The sequence below is a fragment of the Macaca fascicularis genome, chromosome 8 (genome assembly GCF_037993035.2).
Source record: "Macaca fascicularis isolate 582-1 chromosome 8, T2T-MFA8v1.1".
NCBI lineage: Eukaryota > Metazoa > Chordata > Mammalia > Primates > Cercopithecidae > Macaca > Macaca fascicularis.
Window position 1 is genome coordinate 9225746 of NC_088382.1, and position 14796 is coordinate 9240541.

Genomic DNA, 14796 nt, shown 5'->3' on the forward strand with positions numbered 1-14796 from the left:
ACTGCCTTCTTGCTTGGCCTCCCGAAGTGCTGGGATTACAGGCCTGAGCTAGAGCCACCACACCAGGCCAGCCCCCCCACCGCCTTTTTTTTTTTTAACTTCCATCCTTATTCCAGAATTAGTCTCTTTCCTCTTCTGCTTTTACAGCCTTTATCATATTGTATTTTAGTTTAATCTCTCTACACATCTGCCTCTGTATATACCTCTTTCCCCAAAACTTTAATCTCCTTGAAGGCAGAAATCTTATATTTGACATCTTTGTATTTTCCAGTTTCTAATTATAGTAGACTTTTTTTTTTAAGTTTGCTGAATTGAATTTTAAAAAGTGGAGTTTCCACTTTGTCCTAATACAGTGTAAATCCCCATCCTTGATGACTGAAGATGTGGTATCATGGCTGTGGCTGAGACGCGGGTGCCATGGTCTCTTCCACTGTGTGCAAACACAGAAGCTCACATGCAGAAGATGTCACGTGGTACCTCATCAGCACCTTCGTCCTCCATTGGTGGATGATTATGGCCCGAGGTACCTTTGGCCCATTTATCAGTCCTGAGACAGCCTCTCTCTGACACTGATGTGGAGCCCTGGAGTTGCAAGGGACTTCAAGGATTCTTGTCCAATCCACTCATTTTGCAGAAGAGGCAGTTAGTACCCAGAAAGAGCTACAGAGCCCTTTAGAGCCACACACCTATTTAGCAGCACAACCAGGACAAGGTTCCCTGGCACCCTGGTCATACTCTGTTCTTCCATTTCAACTTGCTACTATAGGAATTGATATCTCCCCTCTATACATTGACTCCCAAGGCCAAACTTCCCTCACCCTGATGCAATCACTAGGGTGAGAAGATCAGAGATAAGGCAGCCCTGGGCTCTGGGGCAGAGCCTAGAAATCTGGCAACCTGGTTAGAGCTGCTGCCCACGCCCTTTGCAGGGCACTGGAAACAGTGACCTTGGCCCAGTCAAGGGTAGGGGTGAGTGAGGGCTTGAGGATGAGGTAAAGGGAGATCATAGACATTCAAAGCCACAGTTATTCCATGCCCTACTTAGACTGGGGATAAACCAAGCCAAAATGGGCACCAGGCACATATTGTATCTCTAGACTGAATATCTTCCTAATGGTCTTGTGGACTCAGTCTTCAAAATAAAGAAGAGAAGGTAGTCAAGTGTATGTGGGGCATAATGGGTGGATCCTTGTTCTGATTCTCATTGTTTATTGGGGGTGATCCAATGTCCTGGATGCCTGAAACAGGCCCGGTGCATGCTGCTGTTCTGGGTAATCATCAGTGATATACACATTCACCTGTAATTTCACATAAATTATGTGGTCACTCTATGTATAAGTCATTTGAATTTGCTGAGCCTCGGTTTCCCAATATCCCAAGTAAAGGATTTTGAGTAAACCCCTTGAGTAAATGTCTTCCCATTTATTTTTACACAGGAAAATGTTTCAGTTTTATGGATGCAGAGCCCAGAAATAAGTGGTTACTGGCCTGAAGAAACAGGCCTCATCCCTGGGGAGAGACAGTGAATTGACCCACGGAAGGTTCCAGAAGGTGTCTTGCAGCTTCTTGTCTGGGCAACTAAGAGCAAAGTCACTTTTTGGATTTGTCGCTGCTTTGTTATTGACATTGAATTTTGGGTCTCAGGTCCATCACTGGAAGACGACTGGGAGCAATAAAAATATAAGGTAAACCAACCTTACTGAATAACACATGAGAATTCATTAGCGCTCACCTCCCAAATAAATCATCAGTTGATTTTATTCATTTTCTGCAGACATTACAAATATTATAACTGCTATTGCCCCCATTGGTCCCTCATCCATCTCTCCACCAGTTTGTGCTTCAGGGGATTTGGGGATTAGGTTCTTAATTGGGGCCATCAATTCTTTGTCTTATTTTCTGCCTATGAGTTTTCCTAACCCTCTTCTCATGATAAAGATATGTCACTGGGGAGAAGGTTGAGGCAAGGCCACCTCCTCAATGTGTTCCTAGTTGTGGCTCCCCTAGTCACACCAGGCAATCTTCACATTCCCTCCTGTCCCCATGCACACACTCCCTCTGACACCCACTGGCTCTGGGCATCATATAACGTCCCCACACAAAGATTTATAGGGTTGAGATACATGTGTGTGTGTCTGTGTGTGTGTGCGCATGCACGCACACATGTGTGTTTTATTTTGTCACCTCATTAGGTTTAAAAATTTCTTGATGGCTGGAATATCATTTAATAATTCTATAATCTCCTACAGTGGTCTGCACAGAGTAGGTACCCAATACATACTCAAAAGAATGAATTAATGATTGAATATGTCTGAAGGTCAAATATAGAGCTCTGTGTAAGAAATGTGCCTATTTGTGAAATGCAAAAAATTTTCCCAAATATTATTCTTTTTCATATTTCAGGAGACCTCCGGCATAGACGCATTATAAATGTATAGCTTTGAAAATCAATTTGTTTTTTCACTGTTTTGATCTCACGTGTGTGGGGGGCTCTTGAACTGCTATTTGCTTCACTTTATAACTTGCACCTTGGAGAGGTTGGATGATAAATGAGAGATGAATAATTCCTTATTGCTACTTATCTGCCGAATCTATAAACTGGTGTCAGCATTTACTCAGTTGGGTTTAAGCTGTGCCTGGTATACTTATTAACCCACTTAAAATAAGCCATAAAAATGGGCTTGGTAGAAGGTAATTTTAACTAATTTTAAAAAATGACATTGGTCATTTTCCCACCAACTCATGGAGTGACCTTTGGCAAATCACTTAACCTCATTGGGCCACACCTTCAAAATGAAACGGGGGCAGGGCTTGATCAGCTCTAGGAGCCTTGTAGCTGTGTTGCTTTTTGATTTTTGGGTAAGTAAGGGATCCCAATGAAACTTGTCAGAGCCATTATATATCAGCTTATGTAGACAATCTGCTGTATCCTTGGCTTTTCTCTGGAGGGTGAGGGAGGCAGCACTTGGTAGTTAGAGCAAGGCATTTTGAGTTTAATTCTGTTACTTATTAGTACTGTGACCTTTGGCTTTACAACATCCCTGAGTCTCAGTTTTCTCATCTATAAAAAGGGGGAAATGCCCTAATAATACACCAATTACCCTAGAGAGTTGCTGTGAGGTTCAAATGTGACATATGTGACAGCACTTTGATAAACCACAACTATTATTTATTGCCCCCAACTCACGGATGAGGGCATAGAGCAGTTTGATTCAGCAGTTTGTAGCAGGGCCAAGAGGAAGATTGCTTGACCTCCCTCATTCTATTTTGATTACAGGTGGAAATTATTACAAAATTGTACAAAGATGGAGCACCTAGGAGACTTCTCTGGGAGGGGGGTTGGTCTATGGATGCCTAAAAAAACCTGTGCCTGAGGAGCCATTTCTGGGAACGCTAAATGGTACAGCGATAAGAAAAACAGTCAACAATACACTGACCCACCCACCCCAGAATGGCTAGCTAGCAGAGAATGGAGCATTTTTCAAAAGCAAGGGAAATTTGTTCCCTCCCAGCTGTGTCCTCCTTGCTTCTCACACCCCTTACTTTGGGAGGCGTCCTCTCCACATCAAGAACACTGCTCAGGCTTTGGAGTTGATCCCCTTCCTAGAAAAGGGGCAGATAAAACAACTGTGGTTGACGATTTTTTTTTTTTTTTTTTTTTTTTTTTTGAGACGGATTCTCACTCTGTCGCCCAGGCTGGAGTGCAATGGTGCAGTCTCGGCTCACTGCAACCTCTCCTGCCTCAGCTTCCTGAGTAGCTGAGATTACAGGCGTGTACCACCATGCCCAAGTAATTTTTGTATTTTTAGTAAAGACAGGGTTTCACCATGTTGGTCAGGTTGGTCTCGAACTCCTGACCTCATGATCTGACTGCCTCGGCCTCCCAAAGTTCTGGGATTAGAGCTACCGCGCCCAGCCTGAGGATTTTGTTTGTAGAGAATTAAGTCAACAAAGGTGTCTGGAACTCACCCCTGCAAGAATCATCCCTCAAGAAAGTTCCTACCACTATACCTGTGCAGTGCAGGGGGCTGGAAAATTACATGAAGATGGCTATGGTTCCTGTCTGAACCCTGCTTGCCTTGTAGATGAAGAAGGGGAGAGATGAGCTTAGGAGGCGCTGGATCCAGTCTTCAGAAAATTCTGTGGTTTGCAAAAATTCTATTCATACTACATTATCAACAACCACCCACCCACCCAACCAACAAAGGCCAACCTCAAATTTTTTTTGAAGTGTAGGACTTAGAGAAAGAAAATACCATTATTAAATGGTATTTTAAGTTTATATTTCATACTATATTCAGAATGCAGTTTATTTGCTAAATATTTATTTGCTAATTAATAAAAGTTAATTTGGTCTTTATATTAATGTTACTTTTATCTTCTATTGACTGGGATGTGCTACATTAAGATTAAAAAAAAAAAAAAGACCCAGTACAAGATCTTTTGAAGGTCTCCTAAGTTTATGGTGGAACCTAATTTCTACTTCCTTTTGTGACCACTCTCACCCAGCCCCATCCCGCGCCCTGCTTGTAAAGCGGGATGGAGGAAGGCATCTGCTACTTGTTCCTCTATAAGCGCAAACTATTTCAGTTTCAAAACTGGCACCTGACATTTGTTAAGAGCTGTCTTGTGATTCATTCAGTCTGCAGTCCTGTCCTTCACTTTGGCTCTCTTGCCTTCACACGGCCTTCCTTTCTGAACACCTGGCTTCTTGGCCACCACCAAAGGTCTGACTTTCCTCCCCAACAAGTCTCCTCCTTTTCTCCCTCCCTGAGGTCTGAATAATCAGCTTCTATTTGCAGCGCCCCCACCCCCCACCACTCTGCACCTGGCCTCACATCCCACCACATCCTCCTGCCAGAAAAGGGAGTCGTGGAAGAGGGAAAAGTTACAAGAACGTAGACGATTGTTTTCAATTTCAGAAACACTCAAGGTTGCAAGTGAAATTCTGAGACAATTTGGACCTGAAAACATTTTCTAAATGGGGAGGGGAATCTCTTCCTTGTGGAAAAGTCACTCCTACCAACTGTGAACATCTCTAGCCTGGAATCAGGAGTTCAGGGCTGTTCTTGGAGTTTTGAGTCCACTGAGTTTTGGGGACCCTAAAACTGAATCCTCTGGAACAAATGCTTTGCTATGAAAACGCAACAGTCATATCATCGTAGGAAGCCTGATGAAGGCTAACATGTCTTGGATCTGGCCAATCTTCCTCAACTCTCTCAAAATATTTCTTTATTCTACTTTCAAATAAACACGAGTTTGTCTAGTCCATTTGGAAATACAGAAAAATATAACGGGGACAACCAAATCCATCCTTAGCCACATTAGGCAGAAAGAATTGGAAACATTAGTCTTCTCTCTTCTCTTTCTCAATTGTGATAGAAGTTTCACAATCTACTTTTTATTTCTTAAGAATCGAGATTTTTCATGTCATTGCATATCTTAAGAAAACATCATTTAATGATCATGTAATGGATTTAGTATAGTTTATGTAAGTAAACTCTTATTGTTTAGAGTTTTGGTTATTATCTGGTTTTCACCTCAATAAATAATGTTTGGTGCATCCTTGTCAAATCATAAATTTTGCTAAGTAAAGCATCTTGTAAACCTCTGATTATTCCCTGAGGGTAAATTTCTATTACCAGAAAAAGTGGGTCAAAGAATATGACCACTTTTTGGGTTTTGAATGTCTATTGCCAAATTGCCTTTCAGAAAGGTTGCACTCACAATTTCCACAACCACCAGCAGCAGTCAATTTTGGACAAGCTAAATAAACAAACATATTTATCAATGTGTCAGGTAAATTTCTACCTCTTATTAGATGTATTTAATTACTGAAGAGTTTTGAAGTAATAGGTAAAGAAGCAAAACACACAAAGCCAAACAAAAATAAGGAGAACATTAGTGTCCAACTGAACACATGGTTATCTCAGGGATTAGGACAGTCTGTCTGTCTTCTAAGGTTTATAAGGATTTTAAAATATAAGAAACTGAAACACAGAATGTTAAGTAATTTGACCAAGAAAACCAGTGAGTGGCGGAGATGGAATTCAAATCACATCATTCTAACACTGGAGTCTAAACTCTTACACTGACCTAGGGACAATGTACATTTAGGATCTTATCAAATATAAAAAGGTTCCAGAGCATTCTTTGTAATGAGTTTATGGTTCAGAAATTGCCTTTTGTGAGCACACATTATAAGGAGAAATTTTATCTTTGAAAAAGATGTCATCTTCAACTTTTGAGAAGCACATTCCTGCACCTTATTTTTAGACTATGCTGGAAATAGAAGTGAAATAACATGCTCAAGGTCACCCAGCTTGTAGGTGTTTGTGTGGGAACTAGAATCTAGAATCCAGGCTCTGGCAATTCTTTGGCTACTGCCTATAGTGTTTTCTCTCACCTTGCGGCAAATACCCACCACAGCAACAGAGGAAGACTGGCTTGACTAAGGCCCACAGCGTCTTCAAGTTTCAGGGGCTTTAGTGTTCAGCAACTCAGGGATCTCCATCACCAGGGCAAAGCTGATGGGAGCCGTGGCACAGCCCGGGTGGAGGCCAGCCAGCTATGGTTGAGGACATGGGTAGCCCTTGGGCAGGGGAACCCTTACTCTTGGTGCATAAATCCGGAGACCTGGGAGTCACAGCAGCATGAAGGGCTCAGCAGTCCACGTTTAGGCGTGAGCAGACTAAGCCCGTTTTCTCCCAGGGAAATTATTTCCCGTTCGCCGGGTCACTTTCAAAGGGGAAACCTACCCGGGAGCTGTAGTTTCCTGAGCTGGCGGAGAGTGCAGGTAGGGGCCCGGCCCGGGCATTGTGGGGAGGGATTCCTGCACTGAATGGAAGGCTGGACTAGATAACCCCTGGGGCCCTTCCAACGCCAAACATCTCCGATTTGTGTGTCTTGGGGCAAACAAGTGAGCAGTTGCGGGACTGAAATAGTTGATTTAGCGTCCCGCCCCAGTCGCTGGCTTTAGTCCTCATCTTGGGCAAATAGTTTAACCTGTCAGTACAAGGCATAATGCCTAGCGCAGAGGAAAGCTTGGTAAATGTTTGCTGAATGAATGAATTAAAGAATGGGCGGATGGATTTAGTCTCCCTAGTCTGAAGGAATACTGGTGAAGGTTGGAATCGAACCGCGCCCCTTGATGGATGAGTTTGAATGAGACAATGTAAAGCACATTGAACTTCTTAAAACAAAAAGAGGCCGGGCGCGGTGGCTCAAGCCTGTAATCCCAGCACTTTGGGAGGCCGAGATGGGCGGATCACGAGGTCAGGAGATCGAGACCATCCTGGCTAACACAGTGAAACCCCGTCTCTACTAAAAAATACAAAAAACTAGCTGGGCGAGGTGGCGGGCGCCTGTAGTCCCAGCTACTCGGGAGGCTGAGGCAGGAGAATGGTGTAAACCTGGGAGGCGGAGCTTGCAGTGAGCTGAGATTCGGCCACTGCACTCCAGCCCGGGCGACAGAGCAAGACTCCCTCTCAAAAAAAAAAAAAAAAAAAAAAAAAAAAACAAAAACCAACCAAACAAAAAAAAGATCCCTGCAACACAAAGGGATTCTGCTACTTCCTAACAGTCATAATGGGTAGAATTACCATTTACCGGCATCAGCAAGCATAATACGCAGTGGTGAGTTTTGATTTCGCACTAAACTCTCTGTTTGATTAATCCCCCTGCCACCTATGGGGCAGACCTGCGCCTCCCAGGGCCGGGTGGAGCACGCCAGCCCCGTCTCTCCGTCCTCCCCCGCCCCGGATAAAAGCTGAGGTCTAATGGATTGTTCTTGCTGCTGTCCAGATTAGATAGCGAGCCCCTCCATTATCTTTGCTGGAGCAAACCGCAGTGGCCACCACACCAAGAGCTTTCCAAGGCAATCCGGCGGGAAGGTTGGGAAAACCTAGGGGGTAAGAGAGACCAGAGAGCTGTCGAGAAACCCCCGCGCACCGAGGCTGTTTCCACCTCAAGGCTCTTCCCAGAACTTTTTCTGAACCCAAGGTCTTGTCCCCACACCCACAGCATTTAACAAAGCAGGTCCCCGGTGTGGAAACTAGCTACTACCTACTGAATTCTAACTACTACCTACTGAGTAGTTCTAAGAGGTAACTGTTAGACTCTGTATCAACCTTTGAGAAGTGAGAAGGACTATTGGATCACACCCCCTCCCCACATCGCCACGACCAAGAAGTGTTTTGCACAAACGGGGACTACTACATCTGACCAGTAGGATGGTAACTTTCCTAATTTTTGTTGTTCTGCAATCAGCAGAGGAGACGCAGCTGACTTTCACTCCTTCCTTCTGAATTTCTCATGGTCAAGTTTTTACCTATTAATAATGTTGTTTCTTCAAGAAAAGTTTTGTTAGAATTTTTTATAAGAGTTAAAGCTTTAAGTTTCTTGAAGGGGAAAAAAACTTCTAACGAGCAAAATCTTGTCTCCGTTTTGTTGAAAATGAAAAGCATCTACTATCTATTAGCACTATTCAGTGAAATAAAATTCTCATGTGTAATCTAACAACAAATTCTACATAAAACAAATAATAAGCACTCAAAATCATTATTTATCTACAAGGAAAGACTAATTGTTCTATCATTATTATGCTAGAACTACTGTGATCTAACAGAAAGCAAATCAAATCTTAGCTAGTGAACAGGGAAAAGTTATCTATTTCTACCATATCAGTTTCGTGTTCAATCTTTAGAGTTAGTGGAAAGCTACAAATAAACGATGTAGCAGGAGAAGCCATCTGACACCGTTTTAAAAGATTCTACATTTAAGAAATTCTGCATTGTTTTTGAGTGACTCAACCTTGTCAGACACCACCTAGTGCTTGGAAAATTATTTATAATGTGCCATTAGTTAGAGATAAAAATTTAAGAAGTTTCTTAAAGGCAAACAAAATAGCTACTGTGCAGTTTAATATCCAGAAATTAATTCACAGACAAGCCCTTTGATTCATCAAACAAAACAGCTTTATCGAGTAACTTCTGTATGCAAACATCAGAATGAATAAAAACGGATTTATTGTGAGGGGCAAGGACCTCAGGTTGGGGTGGGAAAAGACGCAGCCAGACGCGGACCAAATCTGAAAGCGCAGAGTATGCCTGGGAAAAACTGCAGTTCCTAAATCAGCCGTGTCTGCCCACGGCCAAGAATAGCGGGAAAGAAGACAGGCAGGCAAGGAGAAAAGAAGAACGACTGCTATGGACAAAGAACAAAGTAAGCGGGGAGGATTTTGACTAAACAAGAAAAGGAAACTTTGCAACAGAATTAAGGAAAAAGAGAGAAATGAAGAGAGAAAGGGGATGAAAAAAGGCTAGGAGAAGAGAAGACACGTTAACAAGACAATAGCAAACCAATAAAGAAAATTGTTAAGAACAGCGGGTGGGGTGGATGAGGGAGGAAATTATATCTCAGTATCTAAAGAAACAACAGCAGCCGTTCCCAAGAGGGACCTGCCTCATCGACCCCCGCAAGCGCCGCACCCAGTGCGGGGACCCGGCCCCGGGTTCGGGCATCTGCGCGGGGACCCGGCCCCGGATTTGGGCGTCTGCGAGGGGATCGCAGCTACGGCCCCCGCGTGGTCCTGGAAGCGTCTGCCAGGAGCAGTCTGCCAGGAGTTTTTGTGAAACCTAGGGGGACGAGTGCCGGAAAAGTGTGGGGTTAGGGCGCAGGTGAGAAGTGGTGAAGACAGTGTTCTTTACCGGAACCGCAGCGTGCAGAGGCCTGGAAATGCAGTCGCTCCCAGACAAACCCTAAGTCCCCAATCGTCGAGAAATGTCTGCCTCCAGATCCCGCGCGGGCCGGGGCCTGTGACTAACACCCGAAGGTTCTTCGAACAGAACGGAGCTGGCGATTTCCTGGGCTCGGTTTTCGGGACCACGAACCCTGCGAGCCTGGGGTGCCACCCATGCCCCTCAAAGTCCCTCCAAACCCGGCCAGAGAAAGAAGGCATTAGATCTGTGCTTTGCAGACTGGGGTATGGGATTCCAGGGTACGGGGTCTCTCCGCAGGGTGATATTGAGATACCAGCAGCCTAACCTGGGGACACAGTGGCCTTTTTGATGAAACACCGACTGTGATCCTCGGCCTCTTTAGGGGTCTCACACAGAGAGTCGCAACTGAGAAGAAATGGGTCAGGGGCTTCGCTCGCTGTACGTCTCGCTGCCGAGAGCGTGGGGACAGCGGCGTCAGGGCGAGCCGGGAGAGGGGTGGGTGAGCACCTCGCATCCGGAGAGGAGTGCGCAGAAGCCGGGCTCCCCTCGCCGCCCCAGGTATCAGTGCGCAGCGGCTGGAGGACTCCGCGCTCCCCAAGTGGGGGTCTCTGGAGTAACGGGCAACCAGAGACACGTTCCTAGAAGCTCCAGGCCTGGCCAGAGGTCACGCCACCGACCGCGGCTCGGACCCTGCTGGGCATGGCCTGGGCTTCCTGGCCCACCAGCATGCGACCCCGAAGGACGTGGGCGTGACACCCGTCCAAGGTTACCCTGCCCATGTGGCGCCAGAAGGGTCGAAATGCATCCAAAGCAATCTGGCTTCGGCCTTGCCAGGAACGGAGAGGAGAAGAGAGGGAGCTCCTTGGCCTCGTGGGCCGAGGGCGGGAAAGTCGCAATGAATCCGAGGGCCAGGTTAGTTACTTGCAAAGATCCGCGGGCTCCAGGGCGCGTTGTCGCGCCTGTCCGCGAGGATCTTCCCAGCCTCGTGCTGCTGAAGTAGCCCGCTCCACCAGCACCGTCTCGTCTCCCACCTGCCCACTCAGGCTTTCCACCAAAGATTGAGCCGGGGGTCGGGACATTCGGGACGTTAAGCGGCCCCAGAGCGGCCTAGGTGGGAGCGGCGTCATTTACCCGCGCGCGTTATGTTTTCCCCGCGGGCTGCGCGCTCTGATTGGGAATCTCCCTTGGGAAGACCTGCGGCTGTAAGTCCTTTAACAACCGGTCCAAGCCCCCTGACAGGAGACCCCAGCGACGTGACTTTGAGCCGATTAACTTGTCCCAATCTTTCTTCTCATCACGCAGGGAGTGGGAGAAACAAAACCCCAATGCAAAAAGAGTTTGTAAACTATTCGGCGACACACAACAGGGATTAAAATTCATGGCCAATTAACAATACTGTTACCCTCTTCCTCATTTTCCCCACTTAGGGACACTTCTCTGCCTGTTGGTGGTGTCTCTGAGGCTTCTGCGTTTCCATTATTCGGGGGTCTCCATCTCCCTCCAGACCCCAACCTCGTCCCTGTAAAAATGTCACTTTCCGTTCGCTTTTCCAAACTCAGTGCAGGGCTAGGGCAGTTTGCCCAGGACCCGGCCCACTTGGGGTTCGCCGGGATACTTTTAAGGCCGCGGGTGCTTGGCTGTCCTGGGGTCAGGCAGGGGAGGGGCCCAGGCCGAACGCCCAGCTCCTCTCCCCGGCTGCGCGCCCCGCAAGCGGACCAGGGCTTGGACCCCAGCAGTCCTGGTTCCTTTTCATTCTGCCCCCAGCCTGAGCGGGCTCCACTCTTCTCCCTTCCCGGCCCTCGGCCCGAGCCTGACGCCGCCTAGTTTATTGACCTTAGATCGGCTTCGGGGCTTTATCAGACCCGGCTGGGGCGTCCCGCCGCGCACGCCCTCCACCTCCAGTCTTGCGGCGCGAGCCCCCTTTAAGCTTCTTCTAGAAACATCCCCTTCCTCCCCCATCCCCGAGTCTGAGAACCTGCAGAAAAATTGCCCGAATTCACGCAACCGGGGAGATTCGAGGCAGGGCCTTCAGGGCTACGGACATTCTCCTGTGTCACACTTTTATCTAGATAATTCAGGGGAAAGTGCCCCCCCCAATTATTCGGATAATTGCCTCGAATCTCCACTTCGTGCAGTGTTTAGACAATTGGAGATTGATGACTTGAATTTAACCCTAAAACCTCTCCTCTCCTCTGCTCCAAGCTCTAAAATATCTCTGAACTTTACACACGCAAACTCTAATTTTCTGTCCTATAAATCACTTGGCAAATATAACAAGACATTAGAAAGCTATTTGAAATTGATATTTTATTAGGCTTGAGACTAGAACAGGGAGAAAGTAATTTATAAACACTTCCTCAATACTAAGCACACAAAATTGTCTTTAAGGCTCCCCTCCAATCGAACTTGTGACTGCAAAATCACTTTCAGAGACAAATTCTTAGAAGAAAAAGGAAATCTGTGGCAATGATTATGTCACTAAAAACGAACTCTGTAAAAAGAAGTTCATAAAGTGGGACTTTCAAGTATCCTTTACTCTAGATTGACTTATCAAAATGAGACCAGCAGAAACAAAACATTTCTTAGTACTACAAATACTACAACAACTACCGCTACTACTACTTAAAAAGCCAATCCAATTTTGTGATGATAAATCACAGGATTCTAGCAACCTTACATAATAACAGCTTTCCCTCAACTCAGATTGGCCCGTCCCTGCTTTTCCCAGCTAAAACCCTTTCAATTTCCCTTATTTTTGGACCGCGTACAGAAGAGCAGGAATATCAGCCCTGGGAAAACATTAGCAAGGGTAAGCAAGCCAGAGAGTTGGGCAGGGGAAAGATAAGCAACGCAGATGAGTGTAAGTTTTGTGAGAGCTTTTCAATTCACCCCCTGGAAGCCGGCGGGGCTGCTGGAGATGGAAAGATAGTCAAAGGGAACAATTTTCTGTTCTCTGCTTTGCAAAGCTAATATTTGTAGTAGGTACACCAGGACCGAGCGGCTTTGCCTTCAATCCTACCCAATTCCAGAAGAGCCCTTGCTGGGTCCTCCTGAGGCTACAGAGTGAACAAATGCCACTCTCTGCTTTCAACCTGTGAGCATGTGGAGGAGGCACAGGAAACCTGGTAGGTTTCAAACTCTCAGAGCCTTGGTTATGACACTGACCGGTGCCTTCTCAAAGCTGCACTCCTTCTCAAAGCTGTCACTCCTATTTATTATTATTATTATTATTTTGACTCAGTCCTTTTCTCAGCTACAAATAAGATTCAAGACTCATTTGTCCAGACTTTGGCTTTATAGGAAGCAGAGGTAAGTTCGACTTGTATGCAAAAGAGTGCAACCAAAAGCATAGCGACCAAGTTCTGCAAAGCATGCAGTGGACCTGGGGAAGAAAAATACAATCGCTGCGGTCCACCTGCAAGATCTACCCCCACCCCTCTTTCCCATCACAGGTCTGGCTCCAGAATAAACGAAAATTAAACTCTGCACCAAACCTCGCCGACCCTTGATCTGCGAATAGGCAAAGAAAAGTATCCCAGCCTGAGGGCTCTGAGAGCTAGCTACTAACTAATGAAACCAACCGACGGGAAGCAGCATGCAGACTTGCTGACCCAAAAGCAAACTAGGCTGGGTCTGACATGGGCCAGGAAGGGTTTGCCTGAACTTTCCAAGTGCGTTCTTAAAAGGACGCCAACGGCTGCGGGGGGCCCCAGGGGATTTGGGTGTGCTAGAGGAAGCAGAGGCCAGATGGTCCTGCCATACCTGGTCAGAGCCATTGGATTTCTGGTGTGTATGTATTTATTTAGGTTTTTCCTGAGAGAACAGCCACCCCTCTCCTTTTCCAGTTGTGGGAATGGGAAGCTGAATCAGGAAATAGAGAAACTAAAATGCCACGTAATTGTAAGAAGAAGGGACACAGAAAGAAAGTGGGACGGAAGCCCGGCGTCTGCGGCCCGGCCTGCACAGAGCCTCATCCTTCCTTCCTGTCCCGCAAAGGCCTCAAAGCCTCTACCCAGCCTCGGCCTCGGCCCCACGCTGGGGAAGCCGTGCCTTCCCCTCCCCCACCTCCCTCTCCCCACAGCTGGAGACTGTGGTGAGCAAGGTGAGCTTCCCAAGCCTTCCATTCCCCCATCATCCCAGCCTCCCCCGGCAGAAGGGTCACCAGGAGGGCCAGGAGGGGACTCACCCGCGGTGGGAGCGGCGTCCCTGCGGCTGCTCAAGGCCTGGTGTGAGGCAAAGTCTGCCCAGGGAATCCAGGCTGTTCTGAGCCGGGTGGGAGGGAGACGTTGTGAGCTGTCTCCCAGCTCCCTCTGAGCTCCCAGCTTCCTTCTCAGAATTAGATAACAGGAAAAATAGATAAGAGAAGTGGTTCATTAATTCAGCAAGCCTTTTTTTTTTTTTTTTTTTTTTTTTTTTTGGTGTGTGTGTGTAAAAGTGGAAGGAAACTCTGCTAGGGAATGAAGTTCTGGCTGGACAGTTTTTAAAAAGTCAATGTTCACAAGGTTCCAGAGATGCTTCTGGAAGGTCACTCAGAAGGACCCGAGGAATCGCCGTTCATGGGGAGAAATGCTCAGTTCACTGTATGTGCTTCCTGCACCCCAAGACTCCTCTCAGACTCTAGTCTTGCCTTTAGACTGAGGTAGGGAGGACTGCTTTGTGACATTGCTTCTGTTGTGTGATTGCCTTCTGGGCATGGAAATAATAGTAACAGCAGCGCAACTCCTCCTAGCATGCAATTACAAATTACAATTTTTTTGCAAGCACTGCTATAACAGCATTTCTGAGCTCCTTACAATAGGGTCAAGCAGGCAGATGCTATATTATTAACCTAGATGAGGTAACCGGCTCAGAGAGGTTAGGAATGTGCCTGTGGCCAAGTCACAGCAAGAAAGAAATGGAGCCGGTATTGAATTTCAAATTAAAGAAATCCATGGCTTCTTAGAATAGGAAGAGACCTCAGAATTCCAAGCTACTGCTTAAATCAGGAATACCCTCCCAGGCGATTATCAGTACTCTACTTGAATACTCTTGGTGATGGGGAGCTCATTCTCTGCGTGCCATGGGTGTGCAGCTCTGC

At 46.5% G+C, this 14796-nt stretch overlaps 1 protein-coding gene across 2 annotated transcripts in view; it reads right to left on the reverse strand.

The window, feature by feature from the left end:
• GATA4 (GATA binding protein 4) overlaps nucleotides 1-14031 on the reverse strand; it is an 84842-nt gene extending 70811 nt beyond the window's left edge. For both annotated transcript variants that reach the window (XM_074000227.1, XM_045397849.2), the window contains exon 1: nucleotides 13906-14031. The gene's annotated coding sequence lies outside the window, so the exon portion shown is untranslated. The remainder of the gene's footprint in view (nucleotides 1-13905) is intronic.
• Between the last annotated feature and the right edge of the window lie 765 nt (nucleotides 14032-14796).